The sequence below is a fragment of the Heliangelus exortis genome, chromosome 14, assembly GCF_036169615.1.
Source record: "Heliangelus exortis chromosome 14, bHelExo1.hap1, whole genome shotgun sequence".
Taxonomy (NCBI): domain Eukaryota; kingdom Metazoa; phylum Chordata; class Aves; order Apodiformes; family Trochilidae; genus Heliangelus; species Heliangelus exortis.
In genome coordinates, this window is record NC_092435.1 from 16,732,849 (window position 1) to 16,755,080 (window position 22,232).

General features: G+C 47.8%; 1 protein-coding gene across 1 annotated transcript in view; it reads left to right on the plus strand.

Annotated features, from left to right (window-relative positions):
• Window positions 1–22,232, plus strand: part of NEXMIF (neurite extension and migration factor) — a gene marked incomplete at its 3' end in the record, with an annotated part of 154,889 nt that overhangs the window by 108,757 nt on the left and 23,900 nt on the right. The gene's annotated exons all lie outside the window — the stretch shown is intronic.

A 22,232-nucleotide genomic window follows, 5' to 3' on the forward strand; every position in this document is an offset into this window, starting at 1 on the left:
ACATCCAGTGGCCTCGCAGGGTGTTGGGTGGTGGAGGAGGTGGATGAGGAAACCTGGAATTTGCTTCTGATTTGGGCCTCGATGTTTGGAGCCCGTTTATGTTTTGGTGCTTCCCTTCCCCTGTTCTGCAACCAGCAGCTTTCCTTCCTTTGTTAACACACCCAGGATTTTCTCGAAGGCCACTGGGCAAGTGTTAAACACTGAACTGATCTGAAAAAATCTTCTTTAGTGGGATGTTTGTACCTCCTCAACAGAGACAGGTTTTGTTGTACGCTGCTTGCTGTCACCTTGGTGCTTTTCCAACCAAATAAGGACAACCCTTGACTCAGGTTTGGGGTTTTTTCCCCACTAGCAGGCGTGGCATCTTCTGATTAATTTTGTAAATATGCTTTTTGGGGGGTGCTCTCAGTGTTTGGGCTGGGGGTCACCATGCTGGAGGTGCTGTTTGCACGGGTGAGTTGGGAGGGGAAAAATAACACCGGGGGAATCGGCTCCTTTCTTCTTCGTTCTGCTTTGGTTTCCCAGTTGCTCCCAGTGAAACGAAATTTTCGTGATATTTTATGGGGAGGCACTTGAAGGATTTGCAAGGGCCGGGGGCACGGAGTTGGCAGGGGGAGAGGGGTGAGGAGGACAGGGGATGGCAGGGATTCAACCTTGGCATCAGCTCAACTGCACCGAGGCCTTTCCCAAGCAGCTGCCCAGCCCGGCTCTGTGGGAAGCCAAATGGTTTGTTTGTGTGTTTACAGGGCTGTGTGGGGCTGTGGAGGGGAAAACCACTTAGCAGAAATTCAGCTATTAAAGCAGATGGTGGGAGATTAGTCTGTTTTTTAGGGGGGGGACTTGCTGCTACGGTGACCAAATTATGAATTCCTTTCGGTCCTTTTGTCGTTCTGGGGTGTGGGTGAATTGTGGCTCCTGGAAGGCTGGGCTCAGAGGCAGAAAGCAAAGAGATTTGGGGAAGCCAAAGAGTGTCAGGGTCTTTGTTGCTGGGGTTTTGTTACCCGGGCTCCTTCCCCACTGCTCCAGCCCTTTCCAGGTGCTCCCGTCTGCTCTCAGCCCAGTTCAGCCTCCTCCTCCTCCAGACCTGGGAAAGCCCTTTTGCTGCTCCTCCAACGCTGGTTTTTAGGCTGGATTATTTATTTTTCTTTTCCCCTTTCATTTTAAAAATTCTTTTTTTGCCCCCCCCAACAGCTGCATTCTCCTTGACAGTTGTGATATTTGTCTGCGTGCATAAAAACAGTAGGGAGCATTTGTGTAGGTGTCACTAATTTAATTTAATTTAATCTGAGGTGGCTGGATAGCAGGGACTGTTCCACACTAAAGCACTTCTCTTTATTTTACAGTCTCCATCGTCATCAAATACAGCTCCTTTCATTCTTCTCTTCCATTCACCTACCCAAAGAGCAAATCTGGAAATAGTAACCAAAAGAGAAGCCCATGTCATACACAAAGCAGGGAAAGGTTGAAATAATTTAAGGGTAAGTAATTTCCCCCCCCCCCCCCCCCTTACTCTACCTTTGTGTGTAAAGCTACAGCAGTAAGTGCAGATGCTTTGTGTGCAAAGTAGAAAAAGGACAGAAATGCTGAATTGGTGATGGAAGGAAGGCAGAGCAGCACCTTGGGCTGGTGAGAAGGTGCCCAGGACAAGAGTGTGTGGGACTTGTGAACATTTTGCATCATTTCTTCTCCCCCTGCAAGTGGCTGCTCTGCACAGGCACCTGCTCATGGGCTTTGCATGAGTGGTCATGGCCACTGTGTGGTTGTTATGGTCTTCTCATGGTTTTGGCTGCTCCAGAAGAGCTTTCCAGTTGAGAGGAAGCTGGGAGTTGGGTGTCTCCTGATGTGGAAGTGCTCTTTTAGCAATTTTTTTTGGGTTTTTTTTCCACCTTAAAACGTTGCTCAGCTGCAGCAGGGAGCTCTGGTTGATCTCTTTGCATGGTGCAGGATGTTTGGGTTTGCTGGTTCTTGCTGCCATCCCTTTGGTTTCCTGGGCTCTGAAAGAGCTTTTCCTGGAGAGCAACCTGGAGGTGCCTGCGAGGGGATTTTCCAAAGGGAAGTGTTGGTGGGGGCTGGAGGAGGGACAAACCCCAAGGGCAGAGGGAGGAGGCTCTCTTGGTGGCAATGTTTGCCTTGAGGCTTTTCTTGTTCTGCGAGGGTGGTGAATGAGAGAGGAGGAGACAGAAAATCAGTGCTGGTGAAATTCAGGAGCCTGGCTGAAGCATTAGTAATCTCCAAATGTTAGGGAACGTGTTTTCCCACCCTAGTTCCAGATCTGTGCCTGCATGTATTCCATTTCCACACATGTTTTTTCAGAGCTGGATGGGATATGCATTCACTTACATTTGAGAACTTGGCTTTAGACATCTGGGTTTTCTGGTTTATTGCTGCTTTTTCTTTCCCCACCCTCTGCAATGTTTGTTCATGCAAAATTCATATCTGGGAAGGGCATCTCAAATCCCTGCTTCTGAGTCAAAAAGGGAAAGTATGGAAGTGAAGAGAGAGATTGTATCATTTAAGAAATATGATTCATGAATTAATCCTCGTCTGCTACACCATCTGTGGCATGTGTTTCAATATAAAAATCCTGTTTTTATATCTTTTTTTTTTTTTTTTTTTAAAAAAAATAGCAAAAAGCTTTCTTCTTTCTGGCTGCCTGGGTTTTCTGCAACACTAATGGGGAATCAGCTTCTTTTTGGTGATTTTTATTTGCAGCCTGGAGCAGGGAGCTGTAGGTCACTGGGGGGGGATTCAGAGCCCCTTTCTTTAGGGGGGCTGCCAGCTCTCTGTGCCCTGCTGTGACTTGCAGGCAAAGCCCCCTGACAACTGCTTTTTGGACTGGAAATGTGGCTGGGGAGGGAGAGAGGGGTGGGCAGGGGTTGCAGGCAGCTGCTTAGATGTTGCTGCACAGGAGATAAGTGGTGGTTACTAAATGTGGCCTGGCAGGGTATTTTGTATTTGGTGCTCTGGAAAATCAAGGGCAGAGGTAGATCCCTGTTCTCTGTTTCTTGGTCATGATTTTTTCATCTCTTTGTAGTTGTGGAGGAATTGCCCATTGTTACCCCAAAGAAGAGCTGCTGCTCTTGATGAGCACTGGGGAATGACAGGGGGCTGGTGCTTCTGGGGTTACTGGAAAAGAATCTCCTTTTTTTCCTTTGGTTCCTTGAATTTTTTCCAGCTTTTTACAAGGAGCAACTTCCCTCTTTAAACAGATTTATCTGGTCTCTTGTCAGTACACCAGCAGCATGCCTGAAGTCAGGCCTGAGATTGTAGAATCACTGAATAATTTTGGTTGGAAAAGAGCTTTAAGACCATCAAGTTCCAGCATTAACCCAGCACTGCCAGGGTCACCCCTGCCCCATGTCCCTCAGCACCACCTCTCCAGGGCTTTGAAACCAGGGATGATGACTTCACTGCTGCCCTGGGCAGCCTGGGCCAGGGCCTGACAACACTTTTTGGAGAAAAATTGTTCTCAGTCTCCAATCTAAACCTCCCCCGACACAACTTGAGGCCATTTCCTCTGGTTCTATCCCTTGCCCTTTGGGAATCAAGAGTCCAACCCCACCTTACTCCTCCTTCACAGAGCAGGACAGCATTCCAGCACATCCCCCTATCATCAATCCCATTCCTGGCTCAATCCCTTTCCAAGACTCATCCTTTTCCTGGACCAGAGTATCTTGGAGGATTTCTCCTTTGCTTCACACGGGACACTGGTAAGAGCTTGAGAGCTTCCTCTTTGTTCTGGAGAAGGATCCTGAGGTGCTGGAGGTGGTTGATGGCCATTGCCCTTGTGACAGCTCTTGGTGGCCTCAGCCTGTGGCATGTGGCCACAGCATCTTCTCTGCCAGTGTCACCAATGTGCTGTAAGCACAGCTCCAGCAAGCTCCTGGGTGCTGCTGAGGCTGCTGGATGGAGGTGAGCCAGGAGCTCCACACCCCTGGGGAAATCCTGCAGGGTTGTCCCCTTGCCATCCATTTTGGTTCCACGCCTCTCTGCCTCCCTGCCTCATTGCTCTTCAGCCTCTGCTCTCAACTCCTCTTTGCTGCCCTAACACCCACTGGACAAGATGAGAGCTGCAGAGCACCACCAGGGCTTGCAAGGGGTTCTGAGGCTTTTTGGTCTTTTAACTCCAGGCAGGGGGGTGGCAGGATGGGGAGCTGTAGCGATGCCGCTGGTTGTGTGAACGGGGTTGGAGTGAAGGAGGAGCAGAAGAACTCTGGTGCATGGCAGGAGGAGTTGGGCTGGGAAGGGAGGGCTGAGGGAGGAGATTTTCCTCCTCTGTTTCACTCTGGTGAGATCCCTCTGCAGTACTGGGTTTGGTTTTGGGGTCCCCAAAAGGACCCCAAGGTCCTACTCCAAGGATCCTGCTCTGGCAGGGGGTTGGACTCCATCATCTTCAGAGATCCCTTCCAACCCCTCCCATTCTGTGGCATCAGGGGACAACCAGGGCACAGAGCTGTTGGAGCCAGTCCAGAGGAGGCCCTGGAGCTGCTGGGAGGGCTGGAGCAGCTCTGGAGCCAGGAGGAGAGAGTTGGGGGTGCTGAGAAGAGAAGCTGCAATGGGGAGACCTCAGAGCACCTTCCAGTGCCTGAAGGGGCTCCAGGAATGCTGGGGAGGGACCTGGGACAAGGGCCTGGAGGGATGGGATGAGGGGGAAAGGTTCCACTCTGCAAGAGGGGAGATTGAGATGAGATTTGAGGAAGAAATTCTCTGCTGTGAGGGTGCTGAGCCCCTGGTTGCCCAGGTTGCCCCCAGAAGCTGTGGCTGCCTCATCCCTGGCAGTGCTGAAGGTTGGATGGGGCTTGGAGCAGCCTGGGGGAGGTGTGGGTTGTCAGGAAATGAAAAGTCAGCTCCACAAAGACTGAGGAGTCCCCCAGTGCTGTGGTAACAGCTGAGTGTGAAGGGAAAGTAATGTCAGCAGTGGTTCAGCACCCAAGGTGGAATGAGGCTGAATTCTGTACTTGTGCATGGGAAATCCTGGTGGGAGTGCAGACCAGGATCTGCAGTACCTCTCTGTCCATCTCACACAGACACACCTTGTCTGTAACAGCTTTTGCTATTCACTGCCTGCTTTCTTGTATGTCTTTCCAGTATTTTGCAGTTTGAGAGGGTCCTGTGCTACTTACCCAGCCAGGGGGGTGTTTTGCAATAAACTTTCAGGCCTCACCAAACCTCCGTTGGTAAAAAAACCCCAAGAAAACCAACAGGTTCTATGCAAAGTGGGAAAAGAGAATCAGCCAAAGCATTTTGATAAACATCCTCCATTAGCCATGGCTTTTACTTTTTATTTTAAGCTCTGCTTAAAATTCAGCAGCTTTAATTTAAAGAAAAAAAAAATAAAAAAAGAAATGTTTATGCTCTGCACAGGCCCTGATTTCCACCACAGCATGAGTTTGTTAATCAGCTGCTCTCCTGGCTCCCCCTGGTTTCCCCTTCCTCCCCACTCAGAAGTGACCAGGAGGGTGGTGGCAAAGGACATGTGAAGGTTTTTACAGGAAGATAATGAAGAGATGAGACATGTTGGATTCCCCCAGTATTTGTTAGGACCCTGGTGAAGCAGCTGTTTGCTTCTCAAACAGTTATGCCAAGCTAGAAATTGGCTTGGGTCTATACATCCTTTTTTTTTTTTTTTTTTTTTTTTTGGATGGGGAAAATTAAGTTGTAATAGCTGGAAAAATAATATGGGCTGCAAGAGAATAGATGCCTAAGGGATGAAATTAAACAGGACTTTCCAGTGAAGGAAGAGGTTTTGGCATGAAATAGTTTGCTTTTGACTTCTTTTTGTTTGCCAGAGGACTGTTGTTGTTCTGGAGGGGCTTTCCTGGCATGGATTTTCCAAACAGACACAGGAAAATAGTTGAAGGTCTTATTTTTTCAAATCCCAAGAAGGATGGTGCTGGAGGGCAGCCCCCCCCATCTTCACTGCCAGTGTGTTGGTGGGGATGGGAATGTGGCTTGGAAGTGGGACCAGGAGTTGTCTGAAGTGCCCAGGGAGCCTACAAAACTCAGGAAGGGGCAGTGGCATTCTTGGCACCCTGGCAGAGTCTGGGCAGAGTTTATTCATGACTTGCATGTTTGGTTTTTGCTCTGCCATCCCTCCACTCCGTGTTTATCCATAAGTGCTCCCTGTGCACCTTGCTAAGGGGCAGCTTGGGAAGCCAATTTCTCCATTCCTGGTGGCTCATCCTTTGAATTGTGCACAGGGGGGGTGCAGGGCCAGGCCAGGAGGATGCCCTGGTTGTCCCCTGATGCCACAGAATGGGAGGGGTTGGAAGGGATCTCTGAAGATCATGGGAGTCCAACCCCCTGCCAGAGCAGGATCCTTGGAGTAGGGCACACAGCAACACATCCTCTCTGGGCAGCCTTTTCCAGTGGGTGATCCTCACAGTAAAGAACTTTTTCCTCATGTTTAGGTTGAAAATCTTCTAAATGTTGACTGTTGTCCTGTCACTGGACACCAGTCAGAAGAGTTTGGTCTCATCCTCCTGACACCCACCTAGGAGCTGGGGCTGGACTTGGCTCCTCTTTACTATGTGGGAAATAAAAGCTCAGCTCAACCAGAGCTGCAGACCCTAATCCCACCTTCCCAAGGGTGGTGGAGCAGCTCAAGATCTGGATGCCCTTGGCCCCAGCTCATCTTTGCTATCAGCTTTTAATTCCCAAAACCTCAGGAAAAGCCTCTGAGGCAAGAGAGAGAATTCCCTGGGAGAGGGCTGAGGTGCACAGTGGGACTCAGGGGTGCTCAGCACCTCTGCAGATGAGGCCAAGCTGCTGAGTGCATGGGAAATGAACTCATTAAGTCTCTGCTGCATTAAGACTCTGGTTTTATTCATGGAGTGTAATGTGATTCATTTGCCCTTTTGCTCTCATGTGGAGAAGGCAGTCATCTAGTATGCAGTGCTGGCTGCAGGGAGAGCTGTATTTATTTATTATTTTTAATTTTGTGTGTGTGTTGGAGGGAGCAGTCGTTTTCCTCAAGTGCAGAGCAGCCCTGGAGTTGCAACTTGGCTGTTTTCTTGGTGGTCTCCAAGGCCAGTGCCTGCTCTCCTGTTGGTAGAGGCCCTTAGCTCAGCTCAGCTCTTCTCCAAGCCTCCAGGTGATGGGGGATTCTCCTGCTCCAAGCCCTGGAGCATCACAGGTTCCTTACCAGAGATCCTGGATCTCACCCACAGCCCAGGCTGGAGGCATGAGGGGCAACCTGGCAGCAGGGCACGTTGCCAAGGTCTGGGGGCAACAGCATCTTTTGGTGTCCCAGTGACACCAAGTCCCCCCCCAGCCCTTGCAGAGAGGTGGGTTCAGATATTTCCCAGGGATCCAAGGCTGCCTTGGCACTCACAAGCCCAGGATTATGGATGTGGCTTTCAGGACAAGAGGAAATAGTCTCAAGTTGAGCCAGGGGAGGTTTGGATTAGATATTAGAAGAAACATGTTCATGGAAAAGGTAATTCAAACCTGGAACAGGCTGCCTAGGGAATCTCCAAAGCTGTGGAGATGTGGTGCTTAGGAATATAGTTTAGCACTGGGCTTGGAAGAGTTGAGGTAATGGTTGGCATTTGATGATCTTCAAGGTCTTTTCTAAGCAGAATGATTCCATGGCTCTGTGGTGTGGTGATCCATGGTGGGATGGAGGATGGGATCTGGCTCCACTTGATGAACAGATTAGAACAGGTGAAGGAGACTGTGGGTCCCTTCTGCTGTGGGTCACCCTTTGCAGCTACCTGCAGGCAAGGGAAATCATTCCTCCTTGGGGTGAAAAGCAGAAACACTCCACGAGGGAAGAGCACAGAACACAAAAATACACAAACCCTACAATTTTTTCAAATGTTGGCATGAGAAGCATTACCTAAGTCACCAATTCCAAAAGAATGATAATGAGTAAGCTGCTTTGAGTCACTCCTCCTTGTTGTGGGCTCCACGTGTTACATTTTCACCTGCAAAACCAGTAAAAAGAAATCCCTTTCCAGCCCCAACAAACACCAGCACAAAGCTCTGATCTCCCTCTCACTGTCAGATTCCAAGCAGTCACAGTGCAGGGGCACGGTGACCATCTCAAGGTCCTCAGGTGACCCTGGATTTCTAACTCTGCTGGGTCATAAAATATGTCTAAAAACCTGGAAGGCATATTTTAGAAGCAAGAGGCAGGAGGAGGAGAGTTAACTCAAGAGTTTTATTTTTTTGCCTTGTCCTTTTTTTGTTCCTTTCCTTTTTTCTTTGTCCCTGTTTTGTTTTTTTTTTTTTTTTCTTTCTCCTCTACAAAGTCTGGAGACCAAGGACCAAGAGAACGAGCTCTGGGGTGCAGGTGAGCACGAGCTGGCTGCTTAATTTGGTGATTTTCCTCTGCTTGGTTGATGGGAAGGTGTGATAAGAATGGGTCAGGTGTGAATAAAGAAAAGGAGAAAGAGTTTTCAATAGAGCTGGAGAGCCAGGAGCTTTTTGGGAAGGGTTTTTTCTCCTCTTTGGGCAGACAAAAGAGGAGAAGCAACTTGGAAGTGGGGAGGTAACAACGCCGACCTTCTCAGCTCTTTGTTTTCAACCAAGAAATGCACAAATGGCTGCTGATATTGCTGAGTGGTTTCCTGCTGCTTTGTGGCTTGGTTTGGAACTGCAGTCGTCCCTAGCCTGGTGAAAAAAAAACCCCAAAAAACCAAAAAGCAAGCAAACCCTCACGGGTGGAATCGTTGCTCTCTCTCAATGCCCGACCAGAGGACTGACTTCTCCAGCAGCTTCACCTCCCATCCTGCTTGAGATCCTGGATGGGTTTGGAATAGATGAATGCCTTGTGGAGAGTTCTGGAAAGGTCAGAATCACAAATGGGGCTCTAATAGCAATATAGCAACCAGCTGGTTGTGTTGGGTTTCATTTTACTGCCATAGTAACACCATGAGCCACAGTGTTAATACCCTGCCACTGAAAGCTGTGTCCCCCCCTTTTTTTTTGTCAAGAGAGAAGCCCCTAGGAAGGTGGTTTTTTTCCTGAAGGATTTCTACAAGGCACTAATAGGCTTTTTTGGAGGGGATGGTCCTCATACCCAGAGCTGTAAGGTGGGTAATTTACAAGGCAATGTGCAAATGCCAAATTGTTAGGCAGAACTGCTGCTGATTTAGAAGGCAGTTAATGCTATAAATGTGCCAAGTGCCAGTAGAGTGTTTCTACAGATGGAATAACTGGAAATATTGGAGAGATTCCAAAGGTTTAATCAAATTCAACCAGGTTTTTTTTTTTCCTTTTTCTTTTTTTTTCTTTTCTTTTTTTTTTAAACTGCAGAATTCTCTAAGGGATGCGGATGGAAATAGTAGATTATTCCACTGCTTTTTGTAATGTGGGGGAGATTTTCATAGCTGAACATAAAGCAAACACCTAAGTGGGTACATAAATCAGGGCAGGCACAGGAATGCTGCTGGAGCTTGTGCTGGTCTGGTTTAAGGGAACCATCATCTTTAGAGACCTTGGCAAGAGCATCCTTGGAAGCAAACTCAGGGGTTTTTGGTCATGCAGCTCAAAAGGAGGGAGGGGAAGGGGTTGTGACAGTGTCACCTGTCCTGCATCCCTGTTCTGCTGGAACCTGGGGAGGTTTTGGTGGGATTCTGGGCATGAGCATCCCTTTTGTGGCTGCCTCTGCAGCACTGGGGCATTGCATATGTTTCTGCACAGATGCCCACCTTCCTCCAGTCTTGTTGACAGCATTTCCAAGGCTTCTTATTTAGCCAGACCATATGTGCCTGGGCATGGAGCTCGAGTGATGTGGAAAGAGCATCGCATTCTCCTTGGGCTGCAAACACCAGCAGGAGCAGTTCAGAGCAAATCTGGCCTGCAAAGGAGATCCAGAGCTCTTGAGCTTCCACCACAGGCCACACATCAAATGGCCACACAGCCATCAAATGCAATTTTTTCCCTCGTTTGTCAAAACCAGATTCCAGAAAGCCCTTTCTCTTTTTCCCAAAATTAGCTCTGCCTGTCCATTCCTTAAATATCCATCCAAGGCAGGGTTGGAGGCCACCATGGAGAGAGAGGGGACACTGTGCCATGTCTCCAGGTAGAGCTTTGCAGCTGAAGAATTCATGGGAATGAAGGGGTTGGAAATTATTCCCAACTGGGGAAGGGGTTGGAAATTATTCCATGGGGTTTCCCACGTCATTGGTACAGAATACAGAGCCCCCATCCCCTTGGCTGGCTACAGGATTTTTGGGGGGGTCCTGAACCCCTGTGGGTACAGACCACAGGTTGGGGACTCAATCAGGAGCAATGCTGTGACCCTGCTGAAGCACACGATTGGGTTTTTTTGTGTGTGCTGTTTCTTCAACAACTTCTTTTTTTTTTTTTTTTTGAGGGTGGCCTGCTTGGATCCATTAATTGTCATTTATTATTTTTTTATATATATATATATAAGAGAAGAAGAGTTTCCTGCTTTCCCTGGAGTGTTTGGTATTGATTCTCCCTGCTCTCTGCCACTCTGGACTCGGGGACTGTCCCCCTCCCAGGTGTTACCGTGCTCTCTGCCTACTTTCTGTGCAGCCCCCTGCCTCGTTCCATGCAGTGTTTCACACTGAATAAATTGCTACAAAGCTATTAGCCTCCATGCCACACTCTGCTGCTCCTGCCTTCCTGCACCCACCCCCTCCCTGCCATCGATCCAAGCCTGCTCTGCTCTCCCTTTGCTGCAGCCGAGGCTGCCGAGCGCCTCTGTGCCCAAAATTGCTTTAAAATTGAATTGTTTCAAAACGGTTTAAAAACGTTCCCTCCCCTTTAGTGATCCTGCCCGTCACGCCAGCCAGAGCTGGGAGCTTTTATGGGATTTCTTTTTTAGTTTCTCCTGGCTGAAGGGTGGGGGAAGGTTCTTCATTGTTTGGGGTTTGGATTGGTTGCGTTTGGTTTGGATCGGTTTGATTTAGTTTGGTTTAAATTAAAAGCAATGTGGAAAATAAGAACTGCATGATTACAGGAATCAGGCCCCTGGTGAGGCTGTTTTCTATGGATCCTGGATTACATATCACAGATTCATAGAATGGTTTGGGTTGGAGGGAACCTTAGAGATTCCAACCCCTCTGCACGATAGGGACACCTCCCACCAGACCAAGTTGCTCCAAGCCCCATCCAGCCTGGCCTTGAACACTTCCAGAGGGGCTCAAACAGTCCCTCAGCTCCATGCTTGCTCTTGGCTTTGTGGGTATCAGGATCTGCTCGTGCTGACACACTCCAGTGCTTGCTGGCAGCTCTGTCACGAGGAGCATCAGGATGGTTGGGTTTTTTGGATGGTTTGTTGAGGTGGTTGTGATGGTCTAACTAGAGGGGCTTTGGAAACAGAGCCTGTTGTGGTCTTGCTGGAGGTGTTGAGCTGCTCTAACAGGTCTGGGATTGGGAGTGCATCCCTTGGAGGAACCTGGGACTGGCAGGAAGGAGGCCTGGGCAAAAAAAAGCTCACCTACCTGTAGCTAAGGGACCCTCTCTGTATCATAGACACGTGTAGCTGTTTTCCATGCAGATGCAAAACATCCTTGGGAAGTGCTGTGGGAAGAAGGTTTGGTAAAAGTCAATGAGTTTGCAGGTGGTTTTAAAGTGTCACCCCAAGAAAGGGGTGTTTGTACAAAAGGTGGAACAGTGCTTCCAGCAGCTGGGGGTGTTCCTTTGTTTCTCATTCGTCATCCATCCCTCCCAAATTCCTCCTCACTCCAGTACACACACAAGAGCCCTTCTGAGGCAACATTTATCTCAAGTGCTGCTATATCAGGATTCATCCATCTTGTCCTAAGATCATCCACACTGAACTGAAGCTCTAAAAGTGGAAGGGTGACACGTGCACCCTGTTCCTCTAGGCCTGTTCTTGGGTGTTACTGAGAGACTGGCTGTAGGTTACAACTTGGATGGATCTCACTTTGCAAGAGGAACCATCTCAGAACCTCCACACCATGAAGTGTGGCCCACTTCAACATGATGAGCTCAGTCTCTGGGAGATGTCAAGGGAACAGCTAAGCAACTACAGCAGGTTTGTCCTCAGGCCTCTGACACCCTTTTAGCCAGGCTGCAAATTCCTGTGGAAATCCTATAACCTCCTAGGGTTCCTCCTTTCTGCCCTTGCCCTGTGGTCTGTGGTCCTGCAGTCTGCCTCTGTGCCACCCTTTGGGTCTTCTGAGGAATAATCTGGCTGACATGTGCAAATCTACTCATATGTTATGCTGAAAGTGGCTTGAACAGGCTCCTGCAGGAGTATTTTCTGTGTCTACAGACCCACCTTAAATTCTTCTCCTGTGTCCTGTCTGCAAGGAGTAATGGTATAAAAGGGCAGGAGACATCTCTGACATTACAAAGCCTTTTTGAGTAAGCCTGTGACTTCACCCTTGTAACCTTTCTGCCCACTCTGACTTCCTCCCCCATAGTCTGCTGATGGCAAACTCAGTGATGCCACATCAAACTGAATTTAGGACTGTCTCCTTGTGATGCCTCTTCTTTGATGTTTCTTCTTTGGGAATAATACCTTTGGGCATTTGACATATAAGAATACCAAGTCACTGTGGTTGATGGGTCTTGCGTTGACAACCCTGCAGCTCATCCAGAAAACTTCACCCAGATGGTGCAAATTTTTTTACAAATTTTTGTTCATCTAGGACCACCCTTAAGACAGCAGTTTGGGTCTTTGCTTAGGTGCTGTCATTTCTGTTGTACAGTCAAGCAGGAGGCTATCACACTGCTGATGTCTTCAGCAGGCTCAGAACCAGGCTCAGCAACAAGCTGTCAAGAAATTCCCTGTTCACTGCATCTGGGGTCAGGTTGGAGCCAGAGGTGAGGTGCATCATCTTGTGGTCCCAGCCCTACTTCTCATCCCCCAACTCTTTCTTTGCATTAAATGCAAAAACTCTTTCTTTGTTTTTAAATGTTATTACCCCATGAGTTTTGTTTCCTCTTTTCTCCTAAGGTCAAAAGAAGTAAAGAGAAGCAAATTTGCAGAGGCAATGTTGTGTATCTCTATTCTAGAGTGCTCACCCTGTGTGCCACAGCTGGATGCCATCCCACATCTACTTGAGTTCACGTGGCTGTGTCACCCTTCCCTTGCTGGAGAGGACATGACAGGGACTGACACAAGGTACCAGCTGGAACCCACTTGCCTCAAGGGCCATCTGAACTTGGGCAAACTGAGCACTCCTCACTGAGGTTATCAGACAGCATCAATGGGAAAGAGCTGGAAGCCCACCAACACCCAAAATAAGGTTAGAAACACTCCTCTGGGGGGAGTTTTGAGGCTTTCCACCACGCCTCCTTCACTTTTGCCTGAGTACTAAAATGATCTTGGTTCAGAGAGAAGAGACAACATTGCAGCCCATGTTTGCTTTTGCCAAGTGCAAGCTCTCCAAACACTCTGTTCTTTTGGTGTGTGTGGCCCTTTTCTGAAAGGAGAGGTGGGTCCAAGTCACTTGGTTCCCATAAAGACACCCCTGACCATCACCACTTACTTCTTCAAGAATGGTATTGCAGGTCTGCTCTGGGTGTCTAGTGAGGGTCTGAGAGGAAATGTGCAGCAGAATGATGTATCCCTGCCAGCTTGTCCTGATTTTCTTTTTTTTTGTCTCTCTTCAGCTCAGGGTGGGTGCTCTTGGGGCCAAGTTGCCCACCTGGGACCTGCTTCTGCTCTTTGCTCCTCTCCTTCCCTCTGCACACTCTGTGGGACTCAGGGCTCTTGGCCAGAGGAAGATTTTAGTATTCAAGAAGTTGGGAAGCTTGGCTGTCCTTGGTCTAATTAGTTGATGAAGCACAGGGGAGCTGGGCTCCCAGTTCAAATGGCTGTAATTTGAGTGAGCTTGAGACAATGTGACAGGGTTAAGTAGTAAAATTTTGTCTATTACTGTGGCAGAAAAATAGTTATTCTATTTGACTTGAATATTTAATTTTCAGAACCTAAGAGTTAGGTATTCATATGGTTTTGGCAGAGTTCATCACTTGTAAGACTGTGCTGGGAGTCCTTCACCTCCTGAAGTCCAAGCCACGTCTTCCTCAGAGTTCTCTGACCAAATAATTGACCTCAACAAACAGAGGACTGGGTAGAGATTTAAATGCTTATGGCTGTAGGAGATGCTCTTAAATTGTCTTCTGGTCTTAAATCTATTTCTTCAGGTCTGCCCTTTTCCTGCTCCAGCCTGAACCCTTGTGCTTGTCTGGTTCTCCCACTGGACACCTTCGAATCAACCAGAGGATGATGCCTTGAGTCTGCCAGCATTGCCTTTATTTCTTCTGTGTTTGTTTCTTTGCTTGAAGACCCTCAGTACGCAAAGAGTTAACAACATCCTCACGGTTCTTCCAGTTACCCCATCAGGACTGTTTAAAAATTAGCTTCTCCCCACTTACAGCACTATAATTAGGATACAGGAGTTGTGGGGAATGATTTCACAAAGTGACTTGGTGCACTCGCCCATGCACCCCAGGGAGCCAGGCAATTATGCATACATAATTCTACTCTTTGAATATTTTCTCTTTCTCTGCATAATTTCTCTCTATTCATCTTTCCAGTGTCCTTCTGAGATAAACTTAGAAGTCTCAGCTCTCAGAATTTAAAAAAAGATCCTGTGTCCTGCCTGTGCACTATTTTGCATTTAAACCAGCAGTTGGGTTGGAGCAGTGAGGCTGAGGAGGAGGATGAAGGAGCCTACAAAGGGAAGCAGGAGAAACCCTTGGGTACAATAACACAGTCACCAGTGAAGAGCATTTCATTCCCCAGCTCCTGACTCTCATTCAGCTTTGCTAGAGCAGAGTTGCCCTTTGGCCAGGGCAGGTGCTGTGTAAGGTGAGCCCCTGGCCCAGGTTGCCCAGAGAAGCTGTGGCTGCCCCATCCCTGGCAGTGTTGAGATCCAGGTTGGATGAGGCTTGGAGCAACCTGGGCTGGTGGGAGGTGTCCCTGGGCATGCAGGGGGGTTGGAAGTAGATGATCTTCAAGGTCCTTCCCAACCCAAACTATTCTAGGTCTTAAGCATGGTCTTAACACCTGTGTTCTCAGTTCCCCTCTGGGGCAGTGAAAGGTCCCTTTACCTGTTGGCACTCTTGGGTTCTTTCCCCTGTCCTGGGGCCAGAAAACACGATGTGGCATTCAGTCACCTTTAGGCAGTCAATATTTTAGCTGTAAGGTGATGTTGTGATTGCACTTGGTGCTGGGAGACTTCAGCCTTTGCTGCCAAGAAAGGTGTTTTTGTGTTTGGGAACAGCTGCTGTAAGGAGTGTGAACAAGAGCCTGGATTTGAGGCCCCTCAGCTTTGCTCCTCAGCCCAGGGCTCTGGGTGCTGGGATCCTGAAGATGTCCCTGGCAGCAGAGGCTGCTGGGTGGTTCCTGCAAGCCCAGGTTGCTCCCCAGGATCTGACAGAGCTCATCTTTCCAGGTGGAAGTGTATTTTTGTTTCCAGTACCCTGTTTATGCTGCTCGGGGTGGATTTATTGCGGCGTGATAAGCAAAACACAAAGGAACTGCCAGCATATTTCCACTGTCTTCAGAGTCAGTTTATCTTTATAAACTTGCTGTTGACATGATGTGATTTCTCCCTCTTGCAGCGTAGCTGGATAGCTGCGAAGTTGTGATAAAAGACAACTTGTTGAAGGGATCCTTTGTCATACTCCTGAATCATCTACAATTCCTTTTTTTCCCCAGTGCCAGAAGTGGGCTGGGGCTTTGCAATTATACCTACATTTGATGCCTCTTTCTTCTTTTTTTTCTTTTTTTTTTTTTTTCCCCTCTCCCTTTTTCTCAGCGATTCAAGTTCCCCATTGCAGCCTCATTCATTCTTTCTTTTTTGGTTTCTTTTTTTTTTTTTTTTTTAATATTATCTTATCCACCACCTTCTCAAGGCACTGAAGCTGCAACTGCTTTACTGTGGTCTAAGGAAAAGCTCCTGTTCCACCTCCTGAAGGAAGCTCATTGTGTGGTGCCATGAAAAAAGCTTTAAACAACACAAGGGAATAAAGGCACCACGTTTCTCTGAAAGTTTTTCTTTTCTTTTCCTTTTTTTTTTTTTATTTTTTAAGGAATAATACATAAGCCACTAGGAAAGGGCAGAAATGTCTCCTGCTTCTCTCTAGTTGTGCTGGTGAGGATGTGAAATCCTAAGGAAAGCTGCTTTGTACCAATGGAGCTTGAAAGCCAGACCACCCCACCTCCAGACCTTTGCTGTTCTCTGCATTACCCTCGTAAGCCTAACAAAAAAAATCCTAAGATTTTTCCCAAAAAGAGAGGAATCAAAGCTTGCAAGGCAGTAGTGTAATTACTTGCTTTCTCTTTTCATACCAGCTTATAGCAATCTTAGGGAAGACACTCAGATACTTTCAAAGAGGCATTTTCAGCACTGAGAGCTGAGTTATTCCTTTCTCAGCAGAGTTACTGCAGGTTGGCAGCAGCAAAATGAGGGATGGGGTTGGATCCTGGCTGCAGGTCTATGGCAGGGCCAGGCCCTGGGGGTGCCTGACCCATCAGCTGGTCCAATCTTTCTTGGTTTGGGTGGCCAAGCACCCTGTCAAGCTGAGTCTTAACAGTGTGCAGTGCTGGGGAGTCCACCACTTCCCTGAGGAGATAATTCCAGTGTCCAACTGTTCTCACAGTGACAAATTCTCTTCCCATGTCCAACCAGCATCTCCTCAGGAGTACCTTGCACCCATTATCCCTCAGCTTTTCCATGTGACTCCTTGTAAAAAGGGAGTCTTCATTTTCTTGGTAGCCACCCTTTAAGTACTGGAACATGGCAGTGAGGTCTCCCCTGAGCCTTCTTCCTTCTAAGCTGAACAAACCCAGTTTTCTCAGCCTTTCCTCATATGGCAGCCTTTCCACTTGGATCATCTCCATGGCCCTTCTCTGGACCCTCTCCAGCCTGTCCACATCTTTTTTGTGTAGCAAGGACCAAAACTGAACACAGTATTCCAGGGGTGGCCTGACAAGTGCTGAGTAGAGTGGGATGTTTGCCTCTTTATCTCTGCTGGTGCTGCCCTTGTTGATGCAACCCAGCATCCTTGTTGGCATCCTTTGCTGCTGCACTTCTCCTTCCCTACTGATGGGGACTGATTTCTGCTGGCACTTTGCTGGACCCATCTCTGCCAGTTCCATTTCTGAGTTTTGTCACTTTTCCAGTGATGTCTTTCCCACTCTGATGACTTCATACAATGCTGCTTGGTGCATCTTGAATGGAGAGGAGGGAAGTTCAAACAAAAAACCTATCTTAATTACAGCTAATAAAGGGAAAACACTTAAGTCTGATCATAGCCATGTAAAAAAATGCTTTTCTTAAGCCTGAAGTTGCACTTGAACCTACTCGTGTTTCCCTGTGAACATTTACTCTGATTTCTATTTGTGCATTTCTATTTCTTCCCCAATAAATAGGCATGGTGCAAGGGTAAGGATGTTTCTGTCTAGCAAAGACACTTTCCTGGAGCAAAATGAAGTTTTTATTGTTTTCTTTCCAGTATTACTGCAGTCAGCAATCTTCAGTTATTTCAGCAACAGCACACAGAAGGAAAGTCACCTCCTATATTGGCATCTGTGGTAAACAGAGTGAAATAAGTGTCAATTTTAAAGACAGTAGTAGTCTGGCTTGCAAATTAGGAAATGATGGAGAGTTTGTGGCTTGAGGATGTTGGGGGAGGAAAACTACCAGGGCTTCAGAGGCATAACTGCAGTCTGGTAACTGCCTGTGAAATCTGTCTCTGCCTCTCTCTGCCCGGGAGCTGTTGTGATGATCCAACCCTGAGCAATTAATCTGTGCTTGGAGATACTGTGGACTGAGCTGAATTTCTATTGTTCCTCCTGTTTTTCCTGGTGGATTCTCCAGCAGGATGCTAGAAGTGCCCTTGAGGAGCTGAAACACCTTCACAGCACCTTGGCTCTCCCCAGGGGAAAATAATTCCATGAGAACAGATGTGAGCAGCTGGAGCTGGGATGTGCCATGCCAAGGGGTGGAGTGTGTCCTTCCAGCCAGGTCATCCATCGACTTTGTCACCTTCTGTCCTTCTGGAGGCTTTTGCAGCCCCAGGGGAAGGCTCAGGGTGGCTTTTGCCAGAGGAGGTCTCGGTGTGGTTGGGATGCAGCATGGATCACTTCCCCGTGCTGTCCTGGCCAGGCTTGCCCAGAATTGCTTATCTGGACTCTAAGAAGTACTTTGGCTGTGGCATCTTGGCAAGCAAGGGCTGGTGACAGATGCTAACTCTTTGTTTTTCACTTTTCCCTGGTATAAATATGTTCAGGCTTTTAGAGGTTGTTACTCTTCACACTGACATTCAGGTCTACTCAGGACCCAGTGCCCTCTGCCCAGGAGGGAGTGTGGACTGTAGCTTCTGGGGGCCTTATCAGGTTACTGGTTCTTATCAGCCTGAGCTGGCCCAGGTGGCCAAGAAGGTCAAGAGCATCCTGGCTTGGATCAGCAACAGTGTGGCCAGCAGGACCAGGAGAGGGGTTACCTCCTGTGCTCAGCAGCTTGAATCCTGGATTCAGTTCTGAGCCCTCCCAACAGGAAGGACATAGAGAGGCTGTCTCCATGGTCCAGAGAAGGGCAACAGAGCTGGACCACAAGTCTTAGGAAAAGGAACAGCTGAGAGACCTGGAGGTGTTCAGCTTGGAGCAAAGGAGGCTGAGAGGAGACCTTCTGGATCTCTACAACTCCTGGAAGCAGGTTAGAGTGAGAGGTGATCATCTCCTCTTCCCAGGAACAAGGGATGGGACAACAGGAAATGGTCTCAGGTTGCCCAGAGGAGGTTTAGATTGGAGATTGGAACCATTTCTTTCCCAAAAGAGTTGTCAGGGCCTGGCCCAGACTGCCCAGGGCAGGGCTGGAGTCCCCATCCCTGGAGGAGTTTCAAAGCTGTGGAGAGGTGGTGCTGAGGGACATGGGGCAGTGGTGACCTTGGCAGTGCTGGGTTCATGCTTGAACTTGATGGTCTGAAAGCTCTTTTCCAATCAAAACTTTTCTGTTATTCTCTCTGCTGCTTCTCAGCTGGCTCACCCCAGGATACTGGACTGTTGGCTTTCTTGCTGCTTTCAAAACCATTCTCCTTCTGCTTTCCCCCAGTGCTGCAGCTCCCCAGGAGCTCATGAGGTTTGACACAGGCAGATGTGTCCCAAGCACAGCACATTTTTCACACATTTTGTGTTGCACTGCTAGCACACGTGTGACCCCCAGGTTGCACGTGACCTTCTGGTTGCAGACAGAGCTCTTCCTCCCACCTCTTCCTCTGTACCCTGCAGAACCTTCTAGTGGGTGGTGGTCAGGGAGGTTGGAAATTGATGATCTTTAAGGTCTCTTCCAACCCAAACCAGCCTGGGAAGGGAGGGTGAGCCCCTCAGCACAGCTCCCACTGTGTCTGCAGGTCCAGCCTGCAGATCCAGGGCCACGGGGGCTTGGCTGCAGCATAAATAGTATTTCATGGTGTGCTTTCACTATCTGAACTTCCACGACCCATTTCTGCCACCCTCTCTGTGCTGGTGGGAGGTGGGAGTGCATTATTTGTTTCATCTCCTTGTTTGCTTAACTTTCAACTGGCAGCTATTTAACCAGAGCCTCTCCCCGCCCTGTCTTGTCTGTCTGAGTGCTTCTTCCCCTTGGTGTTACTCTCCTCCTCCTCCTCCTCCTCACGTTCCCCAGCCTGTGTTGTACCACCTGTTGCCTTCTCCTACAAATTCAAACTGTAAAATTTTCCCCACGGGGATCGTTTGCTCCAAGCATCCCGGGGCTGGATCCCAGCCTGGGTCCCGCACACCACAGCAGGGATGTGGGGAGGTGGTGGGGGGCAGCAGTTCCTCTAAGCCCAGAAATGTTGTGAAATACCCTCAGTAACTTCAAAAAGCTGTCACTTCAGTACCTTTTAGCCAGGTTTCCTGGCTTTAGCCTTCACTCTGGTTTTTTGCTTGGATGCTCTTGCCTGCTAGAGGTGACGTTTCCCCCTGCAGCTTCCCCCTGACTTTCAGCTGTAAAAGGATAAGCTGGAATTTCAAAAATATTGGGTCCTCTTACATCTCACATCTGTGAGATCTGGACACTGATGTCTTGGAGATGTTAAAAGTGGTCAAACCAGAGTCCTTTTTTTATCACAATACTCTTTGATTAAAATCATTACAGCAACTAGGAGCAGCACTCTGGTTAAGATTGCATTTGTATTTCTGTCTCATGGGCTGCAACTCAGTGTTCAAGCTGTCAGCCCAGATGCAATTTAAAAAAAAAAAAAAAAAAAGGAAAAGAAAAGAAAACCCAAAAATGGTTTTCACCCATTGAGACATTTTTGAGCTGTGTTTTAGCAAGATAGATTTGAGCTTGCTGTGGAATATTTTTACAGATGCTATGTATCTATGTGTTACAAGACTACACGACTTCCAAAAAAAAAAAAGAAATTTCCTGTTCTTCTCTGTGTTTTCTTTAGCTTGTGGTGTGAGCAAATGCTCAAGCACATAAAAGGGACCTTTGCATAGTGGGCTGGTACCAAGCATTCTTTGTACACTGTTTTAAGTCCAATTTCATTCGCCTTCCAACCTCAGTTTTGGTTTAGTTTGAACCTCTGTAAAAAAAGGAGGAAAGGCTACAGTGTTGTGTAGCTCTGCACTCCCAAGCAAGTGCACAGCTTTTAATGCAACAGTGGTGGTGTGTAGGTAAATCAGAAGAGAAAATGTAGCAGCTGTGGATGAGCTCAGAATGAACAGGCTGGATAAATGGTACCAGATAAGGAATGTGGCTAATCCTTACATGCTCAGAAATTGTAAGACTGGCTTAAATCACGTGCTTTAGAAAAAAAAAAATCTGTTTCTTTTATGAACGTGTTGTTTTTTGAGCCCCTAGGTTGTTCTTGGTTCATGTTTTCATGTAGTTCTTTGCAGTCTGGGGGGCTAGACATGGAGTTTTGTTTTAGGTGAGACTGTCATGTCATCTCTTGGCTCCAGGAGCTCAAGTGTTCAGAAAAACACCAAACAGTCAGAGCTGATCCCATGGGGTGAGCTGGAAGCACTAAATTTAGATCGTTTAAAATCCTTTGCTTCTACAGCTAGATTGTTAACTGAGGTGAAAAAAAAAAAAGAAAAAAAAAAGAAAAAAAGAAAGAAAAATGGAAGTACTTTATGAGTTTCAAATTGATAGCATCCTTTTAAATCTTCGCATAAATTCAGTGGCACTTCACCTCCCTCCCACAATCAGATCTAAAGAGCCAGAATAACAATGCCAGGCTTTTTCTTTTTTTTTTTTTTTTTTCCCCAAGCTATACAAAGAACACATAACAGGGATGTATTAATGAAATATTAGCAAATCAATGCCAGGAAAAGCAACAGTAAGCCAGAAAAGAAATCCGTGCTGGTAGGTAGAGGAGTTACAGCAATGACCTGACCCGACTGAGGCAATTCAACCCAGAGATCTGGTTGCTATTGAGAGAAAATATTACTTGCTCAAAGAAAGGAGGACGAAAGCCCTTCAGTAGGATGGAGTTGCACCATCTGTGACACCTGCATTCAGTAATGGGCACTGTGGATAATAGGCAAGGAGATTGTACAGCAAAACATGCGTCATTTACCTTGGAATAAAGAGGTTTAATTTCTGAAAGGCTCTCGGCACAGCTTGAAGCAAATGGGAGCCCAGGGCATTTCTCACCTGGCAGACTGAGCCACGTAACTGTCCCACTCACCTCCCTGGAAATGAATCTTACCAGGGCTTGGGTTTGCACGTGGAAATTTCCTGCTCACCCGTGGGCTAAACCCCAGATTTCCTGCAGGACCTGGCTGGAACGTCAGTGCCCAGGTGGCTGGGTCACCCCAATGGAGCCTGCTGGCCCTTTTCTGCCCAAGGGAAGCTGGAAAACTCAGGGTTCCTCCCAGCCCTGGTTTGCACTGCTGGTGTGTCCAGCTGGAGTGGCTGCTCCTTGGTGTGTCCTACGTGGAGGTGTTGATGGAGCTCTGGGGCTCAGAGCATCCTCTGGTGCCACCTTTACCCATGGCTCCTGACCTCTGTTTGTTGGGTTGCTTTGGGTAAGAGAGCAAACACGATATTGCTTTGATTTAAAAACTAAAAACCACTAGGAAATGGCTCATATTCTCAGATTTTAAGGGTATCTTCAGTCAACGTGAGCCTTGGAGATCTCTGCTTGGAGTTCCTGTGGTTTTCAGTCATTCTATTGCTTCTTCAGATTAATCTGGGGTTTTTTTGGCTGCACTACTCAGCCAAAGCCCTGTAGCAACAGGTGTGGCTGTCTGAGCTGGACAGATTTGTCATTGCTCCAGACCTCTTTTTTGGTCTGGGCACACTTGTGTAGGTGAA